The sequence below is a fragment of the Narcine bancroftii genome, chromosome 7, assembly GCF_036971445.1.
Source record: "Narcine bancroftii isolate sNarBan1 chromosome 7, sNarBan1.hap1, whole genome shotgun sequence".
Taxonomy (NCBI): Eukaryota; Metazoa; Chordata; class Chondrichthyes; order Torpediniformes; family Narcinidae; genus Narcine; species Narcine bancroftii.
This window is the reverse complement of record NC_091475.1, coordinates 95,603,008-95,626,832: the sequence shown is the minus strand read 5'-3', so window position 1 is coordinate 95,626,832 and position 23,825 is coordinate 95,603,008. Positions and strand designations below refer to the sequence as shown.

General features: G+C 43.1%; 1 long non-coding RNA gene across 1 annotated transcript; it reads right to left on the bottom strand.

Annotated features, from left to right (window-relative positions):
- Positions 1–915: 915 nt before the first annotated feature.
- On the bottom strand, positions 916–23,195 carry LOC138739125 (uncharacterized). The gene is made up of 3 exons (XR_011342016.1): positions 23,069–23,195; positions 7,128–7,274; positions 916–1,437 (listed from the first exon to the last, which is right to left on the bottom strand). It is a non-coding gene; the product is annotated as an uncharacterized lncRNA (long non-coding RNA).
- Between the last annotated feature and the right edge of the window lie 630 nt (positions 23,196–23,825).

Here is a 23,825-nt window from a genome sequence, read left to right as displayed (position 1 = left end):
CACTCCTACCAGCCTACTGCAGGGGGCAACCACTGGCTGGGAGGGTGGCCCCACCTGCCAGCTGTCAATCACCAGCCCTTATGAAGACTCGAGCTGGACCTTCAGGGGACAGTTCAGATGTGGAGCCAGCAAAGATACCAAGACTGGTGTACAAAGTTTAAGCTAATTAAAGCCTATTGTACAGTCTGTGGACTTTACGTCAGAATTATTCGCACAACAGTGCTCACAGAGGGCTGCTGGAGGGCACTAGCTCATAAGGACCAAGTATCAGAACTGGGATTCAACAGGGTGCTGAGAGCAAAAAAGGCTTCCGAAGGGCCCTTGGCATTGGAGTCTTCCTCGTTGTGCCCAATATTCAGTTTCCAATCTTGCCCTTCACATAACCTCGTTTCCATGATCGCAATAATATCAGATTTTCATGTGCCGATCCACTCTCTAAGCTTATCTATCTTGTGAAAATTCTTGCATGAAAGTAAATATAGTTGAGGTGACCATCCGATTAGACTACTCCCCTGTCCCAACCATCCCCTAAGCTGTCTTTGTTTTCTCTGCTTAATTTTTCTTCAGGTCAGTTTCACTCTCTGCCACACTGCCTCTGATTCTCCCAATTCCATGCCAAATTAGTTTAAACCTTCCTGCAAGGATTGTGGCCCCTTTTCAGTTTAGATGTAATGGGTCTTTCCTTCAACATGAGCAATCCCAAAGATTCAAGTACCTGAAATCCTCCCTGCTGCACTAGCTCTTGGGGTAAATTTTAATCCTATTTCATCTTTGCAAGCATGGAGCAAATCCTAAGGTTACAAACCTGCTTTTTAACCTTCAGTCTAAATCTGTAAATTCATCTGCCAGACCTCATCTTCGAATTCTGTTTTTATTTCACACTTTTATGTTACAATATTTCTATTTTACCTTATTTTGATGTTGCCTTGAATTCTGTTGTTAACATTGTTGGGAGGCTACAGGGAACTAAAACGATGCAAGATAATTGAAATAAATCTGGACTATTCTCTTGAGCTCATAATAATTACAATGTGTAAGATTCTCAATTCTCTATCTGAAGACTCTTGGCAGCTATTTATCCACATTGGCAATATGAATTGAGAATACATATAATGTAGAGATTTTTTTCAGTGCTTACACATCAAACCGTTTCTTGTGCGAGTTACCCTTTAATATTACTTTCAGCTCTTGTTAAAGCTCAAATTTCAGTCTCTTTTGTGAAACATAAATCAAAACTTCTCCAGGTCATCATTGAGCATTGTTAAACTGGATAGTGGATTTCATTTTTCACTTCCTTCAGTCATTCTTCTTCTTTGTAAATTGTTTACTGGCAAACTAATCCAAACTTTCCATTCCTTTCTTCCATTTCCTGTGATACCAAAATAATTTATTAATTTTTAGCAGGGCAGTTGTCTTCTTCAACTTCATTTCTTGTTTCTGCAAAAGAAATCAACAATTAATTGGATTACCAATTCTTGTGAGAAGGAAGTTGAATAGCATCTAACATTCTTATTCCGGTGAATAATGGCATGAAATAAGTAGTTTTCCAGACTCGTTGTCCTCCGAGATTTGTGACATTTGTTATCGGTTAGCCAAATTATGTTTCTGAACAAGCCGAAACAAATCCAGGACAATGGGATGTACCCAAGGGTAAAACGCGAAAGTTTGCAGTCATAGTAAAAACACAAAGCTCGACAAACTCAACAGGTCAAGCAGTGCTGTTTATATAGCAAAGATAAAAATACATTACCTATGTTTCAGGCCTGAGTCTATCAAGGTGTAAAAAATGTGGGCATGCACCCAAACAAAATGGTGGGGGGAGGGGGAAGGAACACAGTCCCAAAAACAGGAGGAAATAGTTGAATAAGTGAGGGAAGGCACACAAGCAAGCAAGGGGTGTGTGGGGGGGTGGGAGGGATGACTCTGTGAATGGAGAGGGAAATGGGTGGAGAGCTGAAGGAAAGAATACAAAGGAAAAGGAAGGAGAACGTAGAGTAGGTTAGCAAAAACCAGAGAAGTCAATGTTAATGTCATCGGGTTGGAGAGTGCCCAGACATAAATTCAAGTGTTACTCCTCCAATTTATGAGTGTTCTTGGTGAGGCAGTACTTGATGCCATGGACAGACATGTCAGTGTGGGAGTGTGGTGTAGAATTGAAATGGTTGGTCATTGGGAGATCTCTGTCACTGAAGTGGATGGGTGGAAGGCAGTCAGTGAAGTGATCTCCCAGTCTGAGCCCAGTCTCTCTGATATAGAGAAGGCTATAAAATGAGTATCCCACGGATACTGAAGTGAAGTGTCGCTTCAATTGAAAGGACTGTTTGGGGCCCTAAATGGTGGTGAGGGAGGAGGTGTGGGCGCAAGTCTGGTACTTTTTACAGCTGCAGGGGAAAGTGCTAGAGGGGGAAATGGTGGAAAGGGATGAGTGGATGAGGGAGCCACTTAGGAAGCAGTCCCTATGGAAGGCAGGGATGGGAGGAGGTGGGATCATGTTGTAGGTGATAAAATAAGGGAAGATAAGGCAGAGGGAGCCAGGGCAGATGAACATAAAATGGAGGTGCAAGTAAGGAGTAAGCAGATGATGGTGGAAGGGAGCCTTATTGTGGAAGAAGGAGGACATTTCAGAAGATATGGAAATTGTGGGAACAGAAATGGTGGAGATGGAGAAATTGTAAGAAGGGGATAGAAACCTTGCTTGGGAGAAGGTGTGAAGAATGTGATAAACCACTGTATGTTGGGCACACCCTAACACCACTGTACTTGTGGGTCCTCCCACAGGCTCCTGAATAAAGCTGACTGTTCCCAGTGCAGGACAGTCGAGTAGCATGGGTGTGCCTTTGTTCTATAGCAAATAAAATCCTATCAGTTTGATCAGTGTCATTCTTTTGGAGTCATTAATGGTGCATCAATTTTATTTGCTATACTTTGCAGATCCTGAAGTCAGAGAAGCTGGAAATTGACCATCAATCATCTGGGGCATCCACCAACTTTGAACTCTGCCTATGCTGTGTCTCGAGGCATTCCTGCAGGCATCTTCAGTCATCATGCAGTCAGACCGACAAATTACAATTACACTCCTAAGAGACGGACCTGAGTCGATAGCATGTTTGTCAGCAGTCTGTCCCACATCAGCTCGTCTGCACACTCAGAGACACTCACCGCAGTATGCCCGCAGGCTCTCACCAGCTCTCTCGTCACCCGTGAACACAATGCGGAGGGCTCCCCAGCGGCTTGACTCTGGGTCATTAATTTGTACGCCGCATACATTGGTTTGTTGGGGTCCCTTACTGCTTCTGCAGCAGGGCCATCGCCTTGTCATACGTTCGAAACACCCAATCACCCACGGATACAAACAGGAGAGAGTACTTAACTTCAGTATCCCTTAGGTTGTGGCGGCGCATGAATGTCTGCATCCTGTTTAGCCATCTCTTAAAGGTAAAAAATCCGTTGGGCTCCCTGGATTCAATCATAAGCATAATCAACCAGCAAACTTCTCCCATTACCTGTTGAAGAGTTGATGCAGACTCCAGGGGTGCGACCACTACTGTATCATGTAGTTGGTTTGACTCCACCATCTATGGGCTGGGTGATCGAGCATCTTCCCCTTTGCTGCTGCCTGGTCCTGTATGCTGAGCTTCCATGGCTATTGTTTTTGTAATTAAATTGTGGTGCACACAATAATCACATCGACATGATGGAGTAATTAAATGGCTTTAATTACCAAAAACCTGAGCATTACTGATACACTACTTGGCCAGGTTCCAGGTACAGGAGCAAGAGGAGGCAAGTTCGGGCACAGCAGCCTTTATTGGGAAATCTAAGGAGGAGCCAAGACAGGGGTTAGGAAAGGTCAGGGAGGTTTGGACTGGCTAATCCATACATCTATACAAATTCCTTTCACCACAGATCCAAACCTCTTCTCAGCAGCGCCACGTGCAGACTATGTGGGACGCCATTACCGGAAACTAGCAGCGCTGCATGTGGATTGTAGAGTTTCTCTTCATGGACACCACAAGCTTCCAAATCAGCTCGTGAACTCTCCGCTGCAGTAACAAGCAACTCTCCGACACTGGCCTCCATCACACCCGACCAGGACAGCCCCCATCAGTTCACCAGGTCAATGATGGACATTCAGGTAAATGGCCATGTGACGAGTTGCCTGTTTGATAGTTGGAGTATGGAGAGCTTCATCCATTCCAACATGGTTCAACGCTACTCCATTGTAGTATTGCCAGTAAACCAAAGGATCTCCTTGCCCTCAAAAGTCACATCTGGTGGATGTTCATAGCTACTGCATAGTGACTTTAACCATGCGGGGTACAAACTATAAAGACGTTTGGTGATACCACAGCTCTGCACTGCTATGTTACTGGGACTTAATGTTCAATGTCACCTTAAAAGTGTGACGATGGATATTGATGGTCCATCCACCCCTCACTGCCTGTATCCAGCAGTTCTTGAATCATCCACTGCACTCCACCTACCCTTCAGTGCCCCCCCACCCCCCCCCCCACTATCATACACAATCAGCAACCCAGTCAATCGTCACTCACGATCTGAGGATGCTCCACAGTTTATCCGGGAATTCGTCGACAGCATCGAGTCCACGCTGCTGAAGATCCAGCTGCGCTGGATGGATCACGTCTCCAGAATGGAGGACCATCGCCTTCCCAAGATCGTGTTATATGGCGAGCTCTCCACTGGCCACCGTGACAGAGGTGCACCAAAGAAAAGGTACAAGGACTGCCTAAAGAAATCTCTTGGTGCCTGCCACATTGACCACCGCCAGTGGGCTGATAACGCCTCAAACCGTGCATCTTGGCGCCTCACAGTTTGGCGGGCAGCAACCTCCTTTGAAGAAGACCGCAGAGCCCACCTCACTGACAAAAGGCAAAGGAGGAAAAACCCAACACCCAACCCCAACCAACCAATTTTCCCCTGCAGCCGCTGCAACCGTGTCTGCCTGTCCCGCATCGGACTTGTCAGCCACAAACGAGCCTGCAGCTGACGTGGACTTTTACCCCCTCCATAAATCTTCGTCCGCGAAGCCAAGCCAAAGCAAGAAAAGAAAGAATATAGGAAATCTAAATTAAAACTGATTAACCCAGAGATACACATTTTTGACTACAGGTATTTCATAAATGTTCAATGTGGTAAGCCTATGGCAGATCTCCAGTTTATGTGATTAGGGTAGATGGATTGCCATTATATTTTAGAAGGTTTTCATTGCAGTCCTTTCATGACCAATTTCATGTGCAATCCTTCCTGTCCAATTTATCAAATTCAAATCCTTTCCTGATTTTGTGCAAATATGCTTTAAGTTATAAAAAGCCAAGGTTGCCTTAATAGCTTTTGCCCTTTATGTGTAAGTTGTCCAATCGCCTCATGCATTGTAGAAGCAGCTGAATATGTAATTGTGCCATCTCAGACCTACGGTTAGGTAAACCATGCTTGAAACTTCTGATTTGCCATTTGTGTGGTAAGAAAAATAAAAACCAGTGTGAGGCAGTGGTGGTGAGATTGATGATGAGAGGTGGGGTTGACATTGGGGAATACTGCTGGGCAAGAGAATGGTAGGTGGTGGAGGGGGGGGATGAAGTGGTGAGGAGGTAATTAGGCATGGACATGGTTTGAGTGAACTTTTTTAGCATTGCTCATTGATGGAAATGATAAGTTGTTTAATCTGTGCAATGAATAATGACTAAAATAACTTCAGCACTCCAATGGATTTGCTTAATATCAGAAGCAATGGCCTGAGAAGTAATTTGCTTCACGTCAGAAATGGTAAAATTATCTCAAAATTGAGGTATCCATTGAAGATGGCAAATGTTTTATATTAGCAGACTTTTGGAAAAATGTCAAAATGAAAGGTAAAATCTTTTGAAGGTATTAAAAATTTAGAGGGTTGAAACCTGTGCAAACATTGGTGTGGAAGACCTTTGCTTTGTTGAAAGTGAAAACTTTGAAACATGAGCATGTAGACATTGACAGAAATTGTGGTTAGACCTGCTGAAGTTTATAAACATAGATTACTATGAACCGACTGTTACAAACCCAAAGGACCCCAAAGTCCAGTAGTAATAGATATTCACCATGACAAATTATTATTTAAACAAAAGTTATTTTGATTAACTTTAAACATGAAAATAGAATCAAACTTCTCTACATTTAACTAACCCAAATTAACCCCCTTCTAATTCTAAGCGCACGTATATGTAATGTGTGTAAATTTAAGAAAAGTTCGTTGGTTCACAGTTGAATTTCATTTCTCCTTCTTCCAAGTTCACTGGTTGTAGGTAATTCGTATACTGTGCACAGAATTTAAGATGTATAAAGTTCATCAAGCTTTGGTGCTCGAAAGGTAAACGTTTACCACTCAGGAAGGTTCTTGTAGGGTTTGCAGAGAGAGATTTGTTGTTCCAGGTTTTCCACAACTGATGTACCACCATTAGTCACCTCAATGACTCACTGATGAAACTTGTCCCATCAGGGTTCTCCAGATGATAACCTATTTCTTTCACAGAGTTCCTTTCTGTTCCACTTATTCCAAGAGAAACATCAGACAGATAGCACTTCCAGCCATCCGCCACTCTCGAGCTTTCTGTTTCAACAAGCTTCCTGGCTTGCACTGTTCAGCTGCTTTCAGTGTCACACACACTGGTTGAGAGAGCTTGTCTTCTTTCCCTCTCTCTCTCCAACTGCCAACTGCCAGAAAGCCCATGTGACTCTCTCACTTGCAAAAAAAACCCACCTTCTTCAGCAAACAACAGGAGTTATCCTCTGCTCCCATTTGTTGTCTTAGATAAACAAAACTTCTCATTGACCTTTGAGTGAGCACCTTAAGGTTATTCAACCAGCCAGCCTGAATCCAATCCAAGACAATGGTCTATTCATTTCATGACATCATTTCAACTTGCACCTACTTGTGAAATGTGCATAACATTCTCCATAGATTTTGCAATGTTCCTGAATATGATTTCTGTAGTATTTCAAATAAGATCTGTTTTAGAATGTGTGTTTGTATGTAACCCACTAATCTTACCGAAGTCCTCCCAATATTTATCCATTACACTGCCTATTAACTGTGCCTAAGGAAAGAATAGCTCCAGTCTATAAATCAGACTTACACTTGGTGAGAGAATGCTGCACTGCTGGAGTGGCTGGCTTTCAGATACCATGTTACTTCTGCATGTAAAGGATGATATGGCACTACATGAAGAACAGCATAGATTCTTCCAATCTCCAAGCCCACATTAATTTCCTGCATGGTATTACTGGGAAATGAAAAAAAAGGTTTAAATTGTAATTTTTTATTATGTCCCAAATTTTTGCAAATTTTGATAAATTCATGAGTCATAATGAAGAGTATTTACTTTAACATGAAAGGTGTGATATAACTAAAAGTTTACAATTATTTTCTGGGGACATTATATCTTAAAAATGTGGTAAATATTTAAGATGAGAAATGTCAGCCATCTTAAGAAAGTGCCTTGAACTAATGAATGCTTAACTTTCCAAATGATGAGGTTTTTAAAAAAAAATTTCATCATATTGTAAATGCTGTAAATCTAAAGAGAAAACAGATGCCAGAATCATTCAGCTGGTCAGGCAGCATCTGTAGAAATTGCAACAGCGTTAACATTTCAGGTCAAAATCCCTCTTCTGATGGACCTTTGACCTGAAGCATTAACATTTTCTCTTCCCATAAACATTGCCTAATCTGGAGAATTTCCAACTTTTTCTTCCAGTCTAATTTAGAGTCACAGCAACCTGACCCCACAAGATTATCAAGCAAAAACAGAGTGAAATCCTTTGGTTATTTTGTCATCATATTGCCCAGTCAAACAATGCTAATTACTTTATCACTGCTTTGCAGGGAGTCAAGACAATAAACAAATAAGAAACATGAGTGAGAGAAGGACAGAACTGGGGGCTTGATGTTTTGAGGATACAGAAGCTACAGGTGAGAGATGGGTGGAGATGAAAGGGGAGGATGCAACATGGTGTTTTTTTTTGATTCAAGAGAATATCATGGAAGTACTGTGAGAGAATATCAATGGGGGTCGTCCAATATTAATATATTGAGGGGAACCTCAGAAATTACAAAGCTCAGGGTGGCACAATGAATGTAGCAATTGGTACAACACTGTTACTGCACCAGCGATCAGGACCGGGGTTTGAATGTCCCCTTGTCTGTAAGGAGTTTGCATGTTCTTCTCGTGTCTATGTGGGTTTCTTTCAGTGCTCCAGTTTTCAGCCACCATTTTGAGCGTAATTGAACTGCACAGTCTAGTGGGCTGATATGGCCTGTTACTGTGTTGTATGTTGTGAACAAAATTAAATTATATTGTATGCCTTCAGGAATTAGAGGAGTCAATACACGGGGATGTTTTAGATAGTTGTAGGAATGAGAGGGTTATAATAGAAGATTATTTAAATTTCATTCATATTAACTGGGATTTTCATTCTCCAAAGGGCCTGGAGGCAACAACATGTCTTAAATGTGTGCAAAGTAGTTTTCTCAAACAATATGTAGAAGGCATGACTAGAGCGAGCAGAACACTACTCCGCATCTTGGGAATTGCAACAGAGCAAGTAACTGAGGTGTAAGGAGGGCACTTTTAAACTAGGACCAGATTAGTTTTAAGATAGTCATGGAAGAAGATGATTGGTTCTTAGATTAAAGTTCTAAATAGGGGCAAAGTTAAATTTGATGGCACAGCAGGAACATGTGAAAATCGAGAGAGGATATTTGCAGGTAGAGTGGGAGAGTTTTAAAAGAGAGACAGGGAAATTTCAGGAACACCTTGTGTTGGAGGAAGAATGTACGTCGGGTATTGTAAGGGTTAAAATAGGTCTTTGTACTTGCTATCAGTGTGCATTTGCATGAGGGGTGTGATAATAGAATTAGTTTTAGTTTTGTTATGTATCATTGAAGAAGGATGAGTGCCAGTTGCTAATTTTTCGTAGACCCTCTTCAATTGTTTATCTACAGAATATTGCTATAGTTTGAAGATTATTTACCAATCTCTTCAATTGTTAGAAATGTGTGTGTACAAACTAAAGTCTTTGGAAAACACAACTGAATCTTAGAACGATTGAAATGCGTTGCAGACTGGGCTCGCTCTTATCTCTCTAAGCGACAACAAGAAAATAGGAAAGTAGTTGCTACAATTTTTAAGCCTACCAAAAAAATTATGCAGTAGATAGTCTGCAGTCAGTCAATAAGATTTGGAAATTGGATTTGTAAATTGCATCATTTTGATTGGACTCTGAACATTTTGAGCTGTTCTTGTCAGCGGATATCTGATGTGCACCCTGAAGGTGTAATTTTTAAAGACCGTTCTATGAATGGTTTTGAACAGTCTGAATTTTGTTTAGCAGTTTGTCCTTGAAAACTGCTCTGTTCAGGCTGATTGTGGAGCCACAGGTGCATATGGACTGCAGTGGTGGGGTTGGGTCCTCCCTGTACGGAGGTGGTTTGTGAAGTTATTGATAGAGCATATCAATTTATTACACTTTAAATCTTCCAAAGGGGATGGACAAACTGCTCCACCCGACAGGCTAGACCTCGACCCACAGACACCTGATGGATTTAAGCCAAAAGGCTGAAGCTGGAGATGTTGATGTTTACTCGAAGGAGCATCTTGATAAGCTCAAGGGTGTGGAACTTAGAGATCTATTGCAGTAAAGTGGCTTAGCTACAGGTTCTACATTGGAGTCTGGCAAGATTAGGGTACACAGGCAAAAAGGACGAGCTTGGTCAACATGGACGTTAGTTCTATGACATAGAACTCCATGAAATTTCCAGGGAAAACTCAAATTGGAATCAAACCTTCAATCAGAAAATGTTAGTGTGATGTTACAAGTATGTGTATACATGACTGTCAGTAGGAAGCTGGCCCATCCCCCACTGATGACTTGCCCCCTGGTAACTCCTCCCCTTGTGACCCTGGAATAAAGGTCGACCTCCCTCTTCCTGTCCTCAGTTGAGCACTTGGAATTGGGCCAGCTGCAAGTCTAAAGTGTAATAAAGCCTATCATTCATCACTCTACAGCTTTGAAGTTATTGATAGAGCGTATCAATTTATTACACTTTAAATCTTCCAGAGGGGAAGGACAAACTGCTCCACCTGACAGGCTAGACCTCGACCCACAGACGCCTGGAGCCCCAGAGCTTTATGAGCAGTGGATCGAGTGCTTCACAGACTTCCTCGAAACTTCTGCGGACCTTGTGGATTCTGACGAGTAGAAACTCAAGCTACTGCGAGTGAGTGTCGGCCACCATGTGTACGTGGTGATCAGGGGCTGCTTGACTTAATCTGCTGCCATGACCGAGCTCCGCAACCTCTACAGACTATGGGTAAATGAAATCCAGGACACCTGCGTGGCTGGGGTGAGATCTGACTCCATCCACCAGTGACTGTTAGAGGAAGACAGGCTGCCATTGCAGAGATGACTCTGGATTCAGCCCACCACAGCGCTGAATCCATTGCTGCCTGCAACGGACCCTCCACGTACGGGCCATGGGCGGAGCGATTTTGGGACACAGCATCACAGACCACCTCCATACAGGGAGGACCTGACCCCACCACTGCAGCCACTGCTGGCACAGCCGAGCTCCCGAAGTGCTACTTCTGCGCCCAGCAGAATCACCCCTGGTGACACTGCCTGGCGAGAGAAGCCACCTGCTCAGTATATGGAAAGAAGGGACACTACAAGATAATATGTAAGTCGAAGCCTTCCCTGCCGAGCAGTATCGCAAGCACTCCCGGGAGTTGAACATTGAACCTGACTCTACTATCTCCCGGAGCGAAAACGGCACTTCTGGTCTTGAACAGCATGACCACATGGGTGACCTAGGCGTTGCCATCTAACCTACCTCCACTTCTGCCATTGTGGATGATGTCAATTCCTTCATCTTCATCCAACTCTCCTGCTGCGATCACATAGTCAACATGGGGGGCTGCCATTTTACCAAATTGGCTCCACCTCTGACAGCAATGGCGACTCAGTACTGGCGTTCATCATCTTAGGTGAAGGCAGCCCTCACCTGATCATCCACTCGATGATGGAGATTGAGGTAAATGGGAAACTAACTAACTGCTTTTTCAACGGTGGAAGCACTGAAACCTTCATCTTCACTGCTCACAAAATCTCCCTCCCTGTCAGACCAACAAGCGGCATAATATCAATGGTCACAAAGGACCAATCTGCTGAGATCCGTAGGTATTGAATTGTGTTGTTAACGGTGGGAGGTGAACGTTATGACAATTTCAATTTACTCTTAATGCCTCAACTCTGTGCATCGATCCTTCTTGGGCTGGTTTTCCAGAGCCAGTCCAGATGGCATTTGGGGGGTCCCCAACTACCCATCACTGTATACAACCCACAGTTCACAGACACCCACCCCCAACAGCATCCAGACCCCGCCTGCGGTCTCTCAATCCTGCACGTACCCCCACCATTGTTCTTTGAGAACCTGACCCCAGACTGTAATCCTATAGCCACTAAGAGCAGACACTACAGTACTGAGGACAGGGCATTCATAAAGTCTTAGGTGCTGTGACTCCTGGCAGAGAGGGTTATAGCACCCAGTTCCAGCCCATGGAGAGCCCAAGTCATGGTGGTCAGGTGAGGAAGTAAACCCTGTATGGTGATCGACTGGACTCCTTTAGTTCCAAATGAGCAAAAAGATTAACCGGTTCATGCAGCTGGACACTTACCCCCTCCCTTGGATCGCCGACATGGTCAATAAGATTGCCCAATATAGGGTGTTTTCAGCCATTAACCTAAAGTTGGTGTACCACCAACTCTTCTTCACCCAGGAGACCACAAGTATACCACATTCGAAGGGGATGGCATGCTCTATCAGTTCCTCTGGGTACCCTTCGGGGTCACCAATGGTGTCAGAGAGAAATGGATCGGATGGTGGACAAGCACAAACTGATGGCCATGTTTCCTTACCTAGATAATGTCACCATCTGCAGCCATGTCCAGCAGGATCATGACATGAACCTTGCCAAATTCCTCCACACTGCCAAGTCCCTCAATTTGGCCTACATCGAGGACAAGTGTATGTTTAACACAACTCGCTTGGCCCTCCTCGGATGCATCATGGCACATGGTGTCATTACCCCTGACCCTGACAGCATGCATCCCCTTATGGAACTCCCTATCCTGCCCAACCTCAAGGTGCTAAAAAGGTGCTTGAGGTTCTTATTCTATTGCACCAAATGCTGATAAAGCCTACCCCCTGGTAAGATTCACAACCTTCCCCTTATCAGCAGAAGCCCGGACAGCCTTCACCCATATCAAGGAAGACATCGCCAAAGCCACGATACATGCCGTGGACGAATCCATCTCATTCCAGGTGGAAAGCAATGCTTTTGAATTCGCACTGGCCGCTGCCCTCAATCAGGCAGGCAGGCCAGTAGCATTTTTTTCCCACACCCTTCACGGTCCTGAGACACAACACTCCTCTGTCGAGAAGGCGGCACAGGCCATTTTTCAGGCAGTATGCCATTAGTGTCATTACCTTGCCGGGAAAAGATTTACCCTGCTAATGGACCAATGAGCCATTGCTTTCATGTTCAATACCAAATTGTGGGGTAAGATCAAAAATCCTTAGGTGGGAAATCGAGCTCTCCTCCGACAACTACAACATTCTATACCAGCCTGGCAAGTTCAATGACCCCCCAGACTCCCTATCCTTGGGGATGTATGCCAGCGCGCATCTCAGCCACCTCCAGTCCCTCCCTTCATAACAACCTTTGCCACCCCAGAGTCATGAGATTTTTCCACTTTGTGAAACCACAAAATCTTCCCTACTCCCTTGAGGATGTCAGGTCATTGACCAGACACCGTGAGCTCTATGTGGAGTGCAAACCACATTTTTTTCTGGCATGACCTCATAAGGGCCACATGCCCTTTTTAATGACTCAGTATTAATTTCAGGGGCCCCTGCCCTCATCCATCAGGAAAGTATATTTCCTGAACTTCATTGATGAGTATTCAAGTTACCTTTTGCCATCCCCTGTCCCAACATGACCTCAGCCACTGTCATAAAGGTACTCCACAGCATATTTACCCTCTTTGGGTACCCAAATTACCAAAATCAGGGCTACTTTTTTATAAGCAATGATATGCAGCAGTACCTGTTGGTTAGAGGCATTACCACTAGTAGGATGACCGCCGGGGGAAAGGCCAGGTAGATAGAGAAAATGCCACAGTTTGGAAAGCTGTCCATCTGGTTCTCAAATCCAAGGCTTGGCAGTGTCTCATTGGCAGGAATTCTGCCGGAAGCACTCCATACCATCCGATCTCTGTTATGCACCGCTACCAACCCAACCCCGCATGAACAAATGTTTTCCTTCCCCAGGAAGTTGGTGACTGGAAACAGCCTGGCTCTCATTCCCGGGACCCATCCTGCTGCAGAAACGTGAGGGGTCATAAATCTGACCCTTGGTTCGAAGAGGAGCAACTCCTGCACACCAACCCTCAGTATTCCTACATGGTGTACCCAGACGGCCATGAGGACATGGTCTGCCTCCAGGACCTGGCGCATGCTGGAGACTCCAGCCCACTCCCCAGCACCACCAAGCCGTACTGTCCGCATCAGGTCACTGACTTGGTACAAGTCAGTGACCCACCCCTACCCATCATGCCTTACACCCCGGACACTGCTTCAGCTGCTGTGACCACCACAACTGCTCCTACATACAGCTAAACCTCACCTCCTACTGGGCCTCAAGACACACGACTGGCAATGGAACCAACCATTGTACCACCAGTGGAACTACGCCAGTAGCAGAGGCAAAGGAGACCATGCAACCAGCTGAGCCTCTAGGACTTTTAACCTGGCAGGGTTTTGTTTTAAAAGAGGGAATGAATGTGGTGTTACAAGTATGTGTATATGTGACTGACAATGGGTAGCTGGCCTGTCCCCCCACTAGTGACTTGCTCCCTGGTAATTCCTCCCCTTGTAGCTGGGCCGATTCCAGGGTCACAAGTCCAAGTGTAATAAAGCCTATTGTTCCTCACTCTACGGCTTTGGAGTCTTTGATAGAGTGAATCAGTTAGCCTTCATTTATTTTTGTTTGATTGTCCCGAAGCCTAGGCTAGGAAAGGAGAGATTTGTTGAGTAGATCCGTTTTTTTTTTGTTTTGTACAGGTGATGCTCATATGTGTCATCTTAAGGACATGTGTCACTTATAAGTACTATCCAATAAATGCAATATGGTTTTCTACTCGAAGCAGTTTGGAACCTAAGTATGATTGCTGTGTGAAAAACAGCAGAAACTGTTCGGTGAGAAGATTACTATTTTTTTAATGTGGTAATATCTGTGAAAAGATGAATTAATCATGGAAAAATAAAGATTGTCTGACTTTGTGATTTTTTTTAAGTGTAATTTTTCAAAGGTTGCTCTAGACTGGACTCCTTTAGTTCCAATATTATTAGATTGAGCACCAGCTACACTTACAACACAATGGTCCAACCAAATGTAATGTTCAACAAAGTCTCCAGGGTGAGTGGAATCAAGCCATTAAACATTTTGTATGATATTGTTAAATATGCTTCTCTTTGGGAATTTGTTTTAAGTTTAACAAAAAATTATTGGTGTTAACAACTCCGAGGATCGGTCCTGGAACCTTCAAGTTGATGCAATCACAAAGAAGGCTCACCAGCAGCTCTACTTTGTGAGGTGTCTGAGGAGATTCGGTATGAGACCGAAAATTGTCGAAAACTTCTACAGGTGTACTGTGGAAAGCATTCTGGTGGGTTGCACCACTGCCTGGTAGGGGGCCATCAACGCTCAGGACAAGAATAAGTTTCAGAGGGTTGTTAACTTGGCCTGCAACTTCACTCCATCGACGACGTCTATATGAGGTGGTGTCTTAAGAAAGCAGCCTCTATCCTCAAAGACCCCCACCACCATTGCCCTCTTCACTCTGCTACCATCAGGAAAAAGGTACAGGAGCCAAAGGACGAGCACACAACAGCACAAGGACAGCTTCTTCCCTGCTGCCATCAGACTCCTGAATAATCAATGAACCAAAGACACGGCCTTTCTTTTTGCGCACTCTTTTTATTTTTTAAAACTTTAGTAATGTTGTAAGTTTGCACTATGATGCGACCGCAAAACACGGAATTTCATAACTTGTTTGTGACAATCAATCCTTGCTGTTTTGATGGAAATACTATCAGCTTGTTTTATTCATATTGCAGTTGGTATGTGTGGTAATTTTAAGAATCTGGGATCAGACAGGGGTAAATATGCAAAACCACACAGTTCGTTAAAATCCTAATAATTACATTACAAATTTCACATATAACCCAGCTGTGCCAAGTTCATGATTAAAGGAGATATTAACAGGATCTTGGTCTATAACTGTGTTTGCAAAACTTCCTAAAATCTTTCTGTGAAATCTTGAGAACTTTGGTTTTGAAAAAGTAGCTTATCTGATAATTTCCAAGAAAGCTTTGGAAATGTAACTTCTTTACCTCATGATGCTGCTGGAGAAAGCTGCAGGACTTTACATTCAGTGACACCCAAATTCATCAGGTGCCTATAGGTTGTTCATTCAATAAAATATCAATTATGTTGACATTTTTTGCTGATGAAACCAGTCAGAATAAATGGCAGTTTGGATTTTCAGCTCTTGCTAGATTCCCCCATGTGCGAGGAATCATCAAAAGTACACATATGGCAATTAGAGGCCCAATCCCATCCCTGGTCACTCGGGAATTTTCACCCAGGTGTGTGCAAAATTCTTTGGCGATAATCATAATTTTTCTGTAGAAGCCAATTCTGATTACTGATTGGCAGTTTGCAATCAAGGGTTACTATCCATAATGAAGGCTGATTGCACTCAAGAGGAACAGAGATAATGATGGGCAGTAGTAGTGTGATAAAGATCACCAAGGCACAAGAATGTCAAACGAGAAAATTTTGGGCACAGTAACATGTGCAGCATGTGCTTGGACACATCAGGAGGTACACAACCGTCAGAGTCTTGGGAATGGTACTGATATTTACCAGAATGGGGCACACCGCCTTTTCAGACAATCAAGAGGACAGTGACACAGAGAAGAGGAGAAAGAGAAAGAATTTATGCAGGCAGTGCAAGTAACCCAGTACATATTTCTGCCCTTGGTCCTTAGGAAGTGCAAATCAGCCATTATGTTGAAAATGTGGACATCAGACATGGTCCTAAAAGCATGTCAATTTTTCCATATTGCCTCACCTAAAAATGCTCAAACAATAGAAACAGAAGCAGTTATAGATTCAATGAGATTGTGGTTAATCTCAAAGGTTTTTCTTCCCACGCATAAAAAAAATCTCCAACTTTCAATATAATTAGTGACTCAGCATCAGCAATTCTTTGTGATAGAAAAGTTTACGATCATCTCAGGGAAGAAATTCCTCCTTGTGTCATCCTGATGTAATTGATTCTTTTATCTTGAGACGATGCTCCCTATCATTAATATATGACTAGCCTCCCATGGGGAAAGTTTGCACAGTTTGAATGCTGGCAAGCTCTTCGGAATACTGCACACTTCAATGAACTCACCACTTACTATCCCTTCTTCTGAATTCAAAGACTACTAGCTTATATTGCTCAATCTTTCCTCAAATTAACTCAACTATTTCCTCCATACAAAACATTCTGCAAAGCACAATTTACACAAACACGTACCATTCATTCAACATTCAAAGCATCCTCACTGCTCAATCTAAATTCATTCCTCATTATTCTACAAAATTAAACAACCAGCTGTTGTTCTAGACACAATATTTAATCCATGAGACTTAGATTTTGGGAATTGGTTAGACACAGATAAATTTAACACATCAATATATATGCATGTCCAACATCCATTGTCACCTTGCCATCATTTCCCTCATTTCCTCCATGATCCCTTCAGCTTTGCATTGGTAAGCCTATAACGAGCATAGTTTGAAAAGAGTTTTATTCCAATGAATATCCCTTATGACTGATTCCATTATTCTCCCCAGCAACTGTCAGGAGAACACAAAGCAGTTCTTATCGAGGAGTCAGAAGTGGAGAGGATCAAGAACATCAAATTCCTGTGTGTCAGCATCTTCAAGGATCTTTCCTGGAGTCACCATGTCGATGCAATCATGAAGAAGGCTTACCAGTGGCTATACTTTGTGAGGTGTTTGAGGAGAATCAGAATGTAATAAAGACTCTTGAAAAGTTTTACAGTTGTACTATGGAGAGCATTCTGGCTGATTCGGAGATGGTTATGCGCAGGACAAGAAAAAACTCCATAGGGTTATTAACTCAGCTTTTGATATTACGGGCGCCAGTCTTCACTCCATCAAGAACATCTATGAAGCAGTGTCTCGAGAAAGTAGCCTCCATCCTTAAGGATCTCCACCAGCCAGGCCATGCTCTCTTCACTCTTCTATCTTCAGGAATAAAAGGTACAGGAGCCTAAGGACAAACAGTCAGTGGCACATGGACAGCTTCTTCCTATCTGCCATCATATTTCTGAATGAACAAAGGACAATGAACCTTACTTTGTCTTTTTTCTTGCACTGCTTTTATTTATTTTGTAAGGTGGTTTACATAAATGTTTGCACTGTGAGGCTGCCACAAAATAATGATTTTCATGGCATGTTCATGACAGTAAATTCTGATTCTGAACAGGTTGTTTTGCATTGTTGGTGTCATAATTAACCCTGAAATTATAGTCTCTTCACCCCATTCACATGGGGAAGAAGATTCATAGGTGTGAGATTATGATGCCCTGATTTAAGAGCAGTTTATCTCCTTCCATTATCAAACTCCTGAAGGAACTGCACATCAGTAAAAATGATGTTGCCTTTGCTCTGTACTAACTGATCTTTTCTGCAGCTTTGCTCTTGTGTTTTACTTCCAGTAATACATTTAGAATATCCAGCTGGACTCCTTGCCAAACATACTTAGTCACAACAACTTGCCAATAAATTTGAACTTGAACTTAAACAACATATCTACACCTTAACTCAGGCTCACCCACCCCTCACAGTATGTAACATCAAATTCCTGAACATGGCCTGTGACCTCTTCTCTCCGGGTCCCACCATCGACCCTGTTCGAGAACCTAACCCCCGACTGCAAGCCAGTAGCCACTAAGAGGAGATGGTACAGCCCCGAGGACATAGCCTTCATTAAAGTGGAGGTCAAACAGCTCCTAGTGGAAAGGGTCATAGAACCCAGCACCAGTCCATTGGAGAGCCCAAGTAATGGTGGTAAAGAGCAGAGAAAGACAATGCATGGTCATTTACTACAGTCAGACCATAAACTGCTTCACCCTGCTGGATGCCTACCCACTTCCCGACATCGTCAAAATGGCTAATGAGATAGCCCAGTTCCAGGTTTTCTCGACCATTGACCTCAAATAGGGTGACCAATCCATCTGGAGGAAAGCCAATATGCTGCTTTTGAGGCAGATGATCGCTTCTACCACTTCCTCCCTGTCCCTTTCAAGTCACCAATGGGGTCTCAGTTTTCCAGAGGGAGATGGACCACACTGTCGATGACTATGGACTCAATGCCACATTCCCCTACCTGGATAATGTGACCATTTATGGCCATGACCAGAGGACCATGATGCCAACCTTCTCAATTTTATGCAGGTGGCCAAAAGCCTCAATCTGACCTATAACCACTTCACAGCTGGCCATCCTGGGCTGCGTGGTGGAAAAGGCCATCATTTTGCCAGACCTGGACCGCATGCACCCTGGTCCGCATGTATCCCAGGACCTCAGGGCCCTGAAAATGTGCTTGGGCTTCTTTTCCTACTATGCCCAGTGGTTGCCCAATTATGCAGAAAAAGCCTGCCCCCTGATAAAATCAGCCACTTTCCCTCTGTCATCAGAAGCCCACATCAAGGGTGACATCGTCAAGGTGGAGATGCATGCTGTAGATGAATCCATCCCCTTCCAGGTGGAGAGTTATGCGCCCGACTTTGCCCTGGCTGCCACACTCAACCAGACGGGAAGGCTTGTGGCATTTTTTTCTAAAACCCTCCAGGGCTATGAGCTCCAACACTCAGCCATCAAGAAAGATGCCCAAGCCATAGTGGAAACCGTGCACCACTTGTATTGGCCCGGGAAGCTCAACGGGCCTCCTGATGCTTTGTCCCTGGACACATTTGCCAATGTGCAGCTGGATCACCTCTAAGTCCTCCACAACAACCTCTGCCACCCCGGAGTCATCAGGCTCTACCACTTTGTTAGAGCTCACACCTCCCCAACTCAGTGGAAGACATCAGGGAGTAAGCACATAACTATCTGTCTACATGAGTGCAAACCCCAATTCTATTAGCCAGACAAAATCCGCCTTCTCAAAGCCACCCACCCCTTCAAGCGGTTGAGCATGGACTTTAAGGGACCTCTCCGTCCAACAATAGGAGTGTATACTTCTTTAACATCGTGGATGAATACTCCCGCTTCCCCTTTGCCATCCCCTGTCTGGATATGACAATGGCCAAGGTCAAAAAAGTGCTAAGCGGCATCATCACTCTGTTTGGGTACCCCTGCTATATCCTTAGCGACCAGGGCTCCTCTTTTATAATCAAGGAGAGCCAGTACCTGTCGGCCAAGGGCATAGCCATGAGCAGGATCAAGGGCTATAACTCCCAGGGGAACAGACAGGTAGAGACAGAAACACCACTGTTTGGAGGGCAGTCTTCTTAGTCTTTAAATTGAAAGGACTACCCACCTCCCAGTGGCAAGACGCCCTCCCTGATACACTTCATGCTACTAGGTCCTTTCTCTGTATGGCCATGAACACAACAATGCAAGAAAGGCTTTTTTCCTTCCCCTGGAGTTGGCATCTGGAATCACACTACCACCCTGGCTGATGAACTTTGGGCCTGTGCTGCTTAGAAGGCACAGGCCCAGCACAAAACTGATCTTCTGATTGAGAAGGTCTACCTCCTCCACCCAACTCCCAATACGCCTACGTGGAGTATCAGGATGGACGACGGGACACCGTCTCCATGCAGGAGACCCCTCGACCAACAGGCAAATCCCCTCTACCAGTAATCCTGACCAACTGGCCCCATGATCAGCCCCCGATTTTGCACCCCAAATTCCAACTGACCCGTACATCACCACAACACCAACACTCCCTCAGCCATCAGAGGCACCGCCTGTTGCACAAGACACCACCTGGGAACTGACAGCTGCGCCACAGCAGACCCTGCAACAGTTGCAGCAATGGACAAGTTGACCGGATGTGCTGAATCTCCAAGGGACTTTTAAGTATCATGAAGCTGCAACGAACACTAAACTACACCACCCCACTGGACTTTGTTTAAAAAGGAGGGGAGAATGTGGTACTATCACTATATATACATTTATGTATGTATTGTATGGACTGGCCCATCCCCTGAACCTTTGACTCCTCTTTCCCGGATATCACCATAAAGGCTGATATGCCTATAACCCCTCCCTCGGTACCTGCCTTGAAACCAGACCAGCAACACGCAAGCTCTGCTGACACTTTAAGATGATTAAAGCCTATTAATCCTGATTCTCTGTCTGATTGCAGTGGATTGGTAGCATAAACCTGTCATGAAAGAGCAGGTTGGGGGCCTCTCTCACATGGCACCTCTGAACTCAGTTGACTGGAGCTGGGCATCAGATCTTTAAGATTTAAAAAAAAATTGAGTATGTGTGGCTAAAATTCATCTTACTCACTCTTCAATCTGTGTTACAAATATGTTATTTAGTATAATAAAATAACAACTCATTAATTATTCCTAGATGTGGAATTTTATGTGGAAATGTTTTACCTACCAGAACTAATATGTTTGGGCTGCTCTCTGAGATCTGTGGTTATGGCTCATTAGCTTGTTTTGAAGAGTCTAGTTTTTGGATTCCATGTCAAAATTTCCCTAACCTTTGAACTCTCTCTTCATGATCCTAATGAACGATAATTAATTTTACATTAATTTCATAAATTAATTTCACATTAATTTTATAAATAATGCCAGCTATTACCTGATTATTTTCAGTGATTAATCTTCATATAAGCAAATTTCTGAATTAAAGTATGAATCCACTGAAGAAATGATTTTGGTTTATAGCCAAGGATAATCTGTCTTTACTCTTCTGCAAGATGAAATTGAGAAAAATAAGATCCAGTTTAAGAGCTTTCAATAGTTCCTCCAATTTAACAGAAGGTGTGGATAATCAAAATGCTTATTTCTCCATGCATAAAGCATACCATCTGTTAACTGATCATGGTGTTAGATTATTAATGCATAAAACTCACATTGTTTGCCTTACAACTGCCTGTGTAGCAATGAACATGTCATGGGGGTACTGATCAAATCATGGGAAGGACTGTGCTGATTTTGAAAGAGTGTGGAGGAGATTTACACAGATGTTGCTGGGATTTGAAGAACTGAGTTAAAGGGAAAGGTTAAACAAGTTAGGACTTCATTGTCTGGAGCATAGAAGAATAATGAGAGAAATTATGGAGGTATACAAAATTAGGATGGGTATAAATGGAATAAATGCAAGTGGTAAATGACAACTTCAGTAAATGTTTTGTCAAAAAGCATATTTTTGTTGTCAAAAACTGACATGTTGGGCTATGTATACCCAGCAAAACATTATTTTATCAAGGCAGTGTCATATGGAAATGAATAGATTTAAAAAAATAATTATAACCAAGCTTACAGTACATTCATTATTTGCTTAAGTCTTGTTGCTCATTGATAATTAGCTTCACGATATTTTTATTTGCAAGTTGTTTTGGGAGAAATTTATTTTATTTCACTAAGCATTGTTGTTGTCTTCAAACGATATATGCAGGAAGCTGCAGAAATTAATGAGATTAAAGCAGTAGGCTCTGATTGCTCTGAGGCCTTATATCCATATACCTGGTATATTTTTCCAATTAATTTTCTAACAACTAACCTTCATTTTAAACTTATTTTATGGATGTTGGTATTTGAGTCTGAAGTCCATGTCTGATTGCATTATCTGATTGCTCTATCAGATCACATTAACAGTATTAGATGCTCTGGTTGCTATTGTAGAATGTATTAATATGGTCACAGCTAGTGCACCTTGATCATATTCTGATATGGGACGTATGACATCAATAACTAACAAAAGCAAGTTCGATTTGATTCCAGCCCAACCATATTAGAGATCATAGCTGAATCTCACTGAATCTCAGAAAGTAAACACTTATCAGCACACATTAAAGTTTAAACTAATGTTGCTCAATAGCTATACTGAAGTTTGTGTGGACGACGGCTATGCTACGGTCCTCATCAGTATATTTGTTACTTCTCAGGGATCTCAGCAGATGCAACTATATTGCACTGAGTGCAATAAGCTTGTTAGTTTTGAAAGCATTTACTAAAAAAATGTCTTTCTTCCTCACATAGATTTCTGCACACTGTTATTCAATGTTATTGTTGATAATTTCTCAAGGTCATTTACCTAAACAAAATCTGTCCAGTTTTTCCAAATAAATAGTAAAAACCTCCTTTTTATTTTATTTTAGTTCTTCTGCTTTCGATTATATCCCATTTTTGACAATTTGTCTTGAGCTCTTTTACATTGTAACAGCACAGAGACAGACTTTTCAGCTCACTGAGCCTGCATTCACCATTAACCACCCATCATGTTTGGAGGAATATCTTTGTTTTTGCCACAATTTCTGCATATCTGCAGCTTTAACCAGTCATACTTTCTACAGTCTGAAATTCCCACACATCCTGTATTCATTGCTACTACATCTGAACTACTCCTTAGAGCAGAATATTGCTGTGCCTCCCTTACTCAATGAAAACATAGAATTCAGGTAAACACAGCATTCACTCAAAGCAGTCTGTCCTAAGATATGCATCAGCGTAAGGGGCAATGCATGTTACAAGATATGACCAGGCAATTTAACTTTTAAGGTAGTGGTAACTACCTTCAGGCAGCGCTTTCCCTCTAAGAGACTGACAAATTTGTGCTGAAAATAATGGTGAATGTTGTAACTTTGACAGGTACTGCCGGAGACACAAAGGATCTTTGCTTACCTCCTGTCATTTGGAACATGAGAGAGTGACTTCCCACACAATCTCAGTCTTCTCCTTCATTAGTATTCTGTTTGGACTGATAAAATATGCAGAAAATGCAGGTCCACATTATCTCCCACACAGATATGAAGCAATGATGTTCACATGTTTTCACCCTTGGAGTTCAGCCACATGGGGAGCTCTTGTCAGCTTGAGGCAACGGCTTAGAACATGAGATTCTGCCTTCTGCAAACTTGTGTGTACGGTATAAAAGGCTTTGCAAATGTTAGTCTGCATTAAGCCATATCTTGTTAAAGACTATGATGTTCATGAAGGAAGTGTTTTAAGTTATAGAATATGAATGGATGTGGATAACTGGTCTAGTCTCAGTTAAATTTCATTGGCCACCTCTTCATCCTGGACAAGACCATTTTATTTAAAAATCACCCTACTCTGCCTGACAGAACTTGTTCTCACTCTTAATAACTTCTCCTTTCCTTCGAATCAAAGGAGTAGCTGTGGTGATACAACTACCGGACAATCTGTGACTGCCTGCGCCTGTCTGCATTCCTACCTGCCTACTGAAGGGGCCAGCCCACTCTACCTGCAGGGACAAAACCTGGAAGACTGGCTCCACCTACTCCCTGCCAATCACCGGCCCATATAAAGGCTCATGCCGCCCCTTGTGTAGGCAGTAGAGCACATGGGGTCAGAAGGGATACTGAATCTTGTGTGCAGGTTTTAAGCTAATTAAAGCTTGTAGTACAGCCTTCGTAGT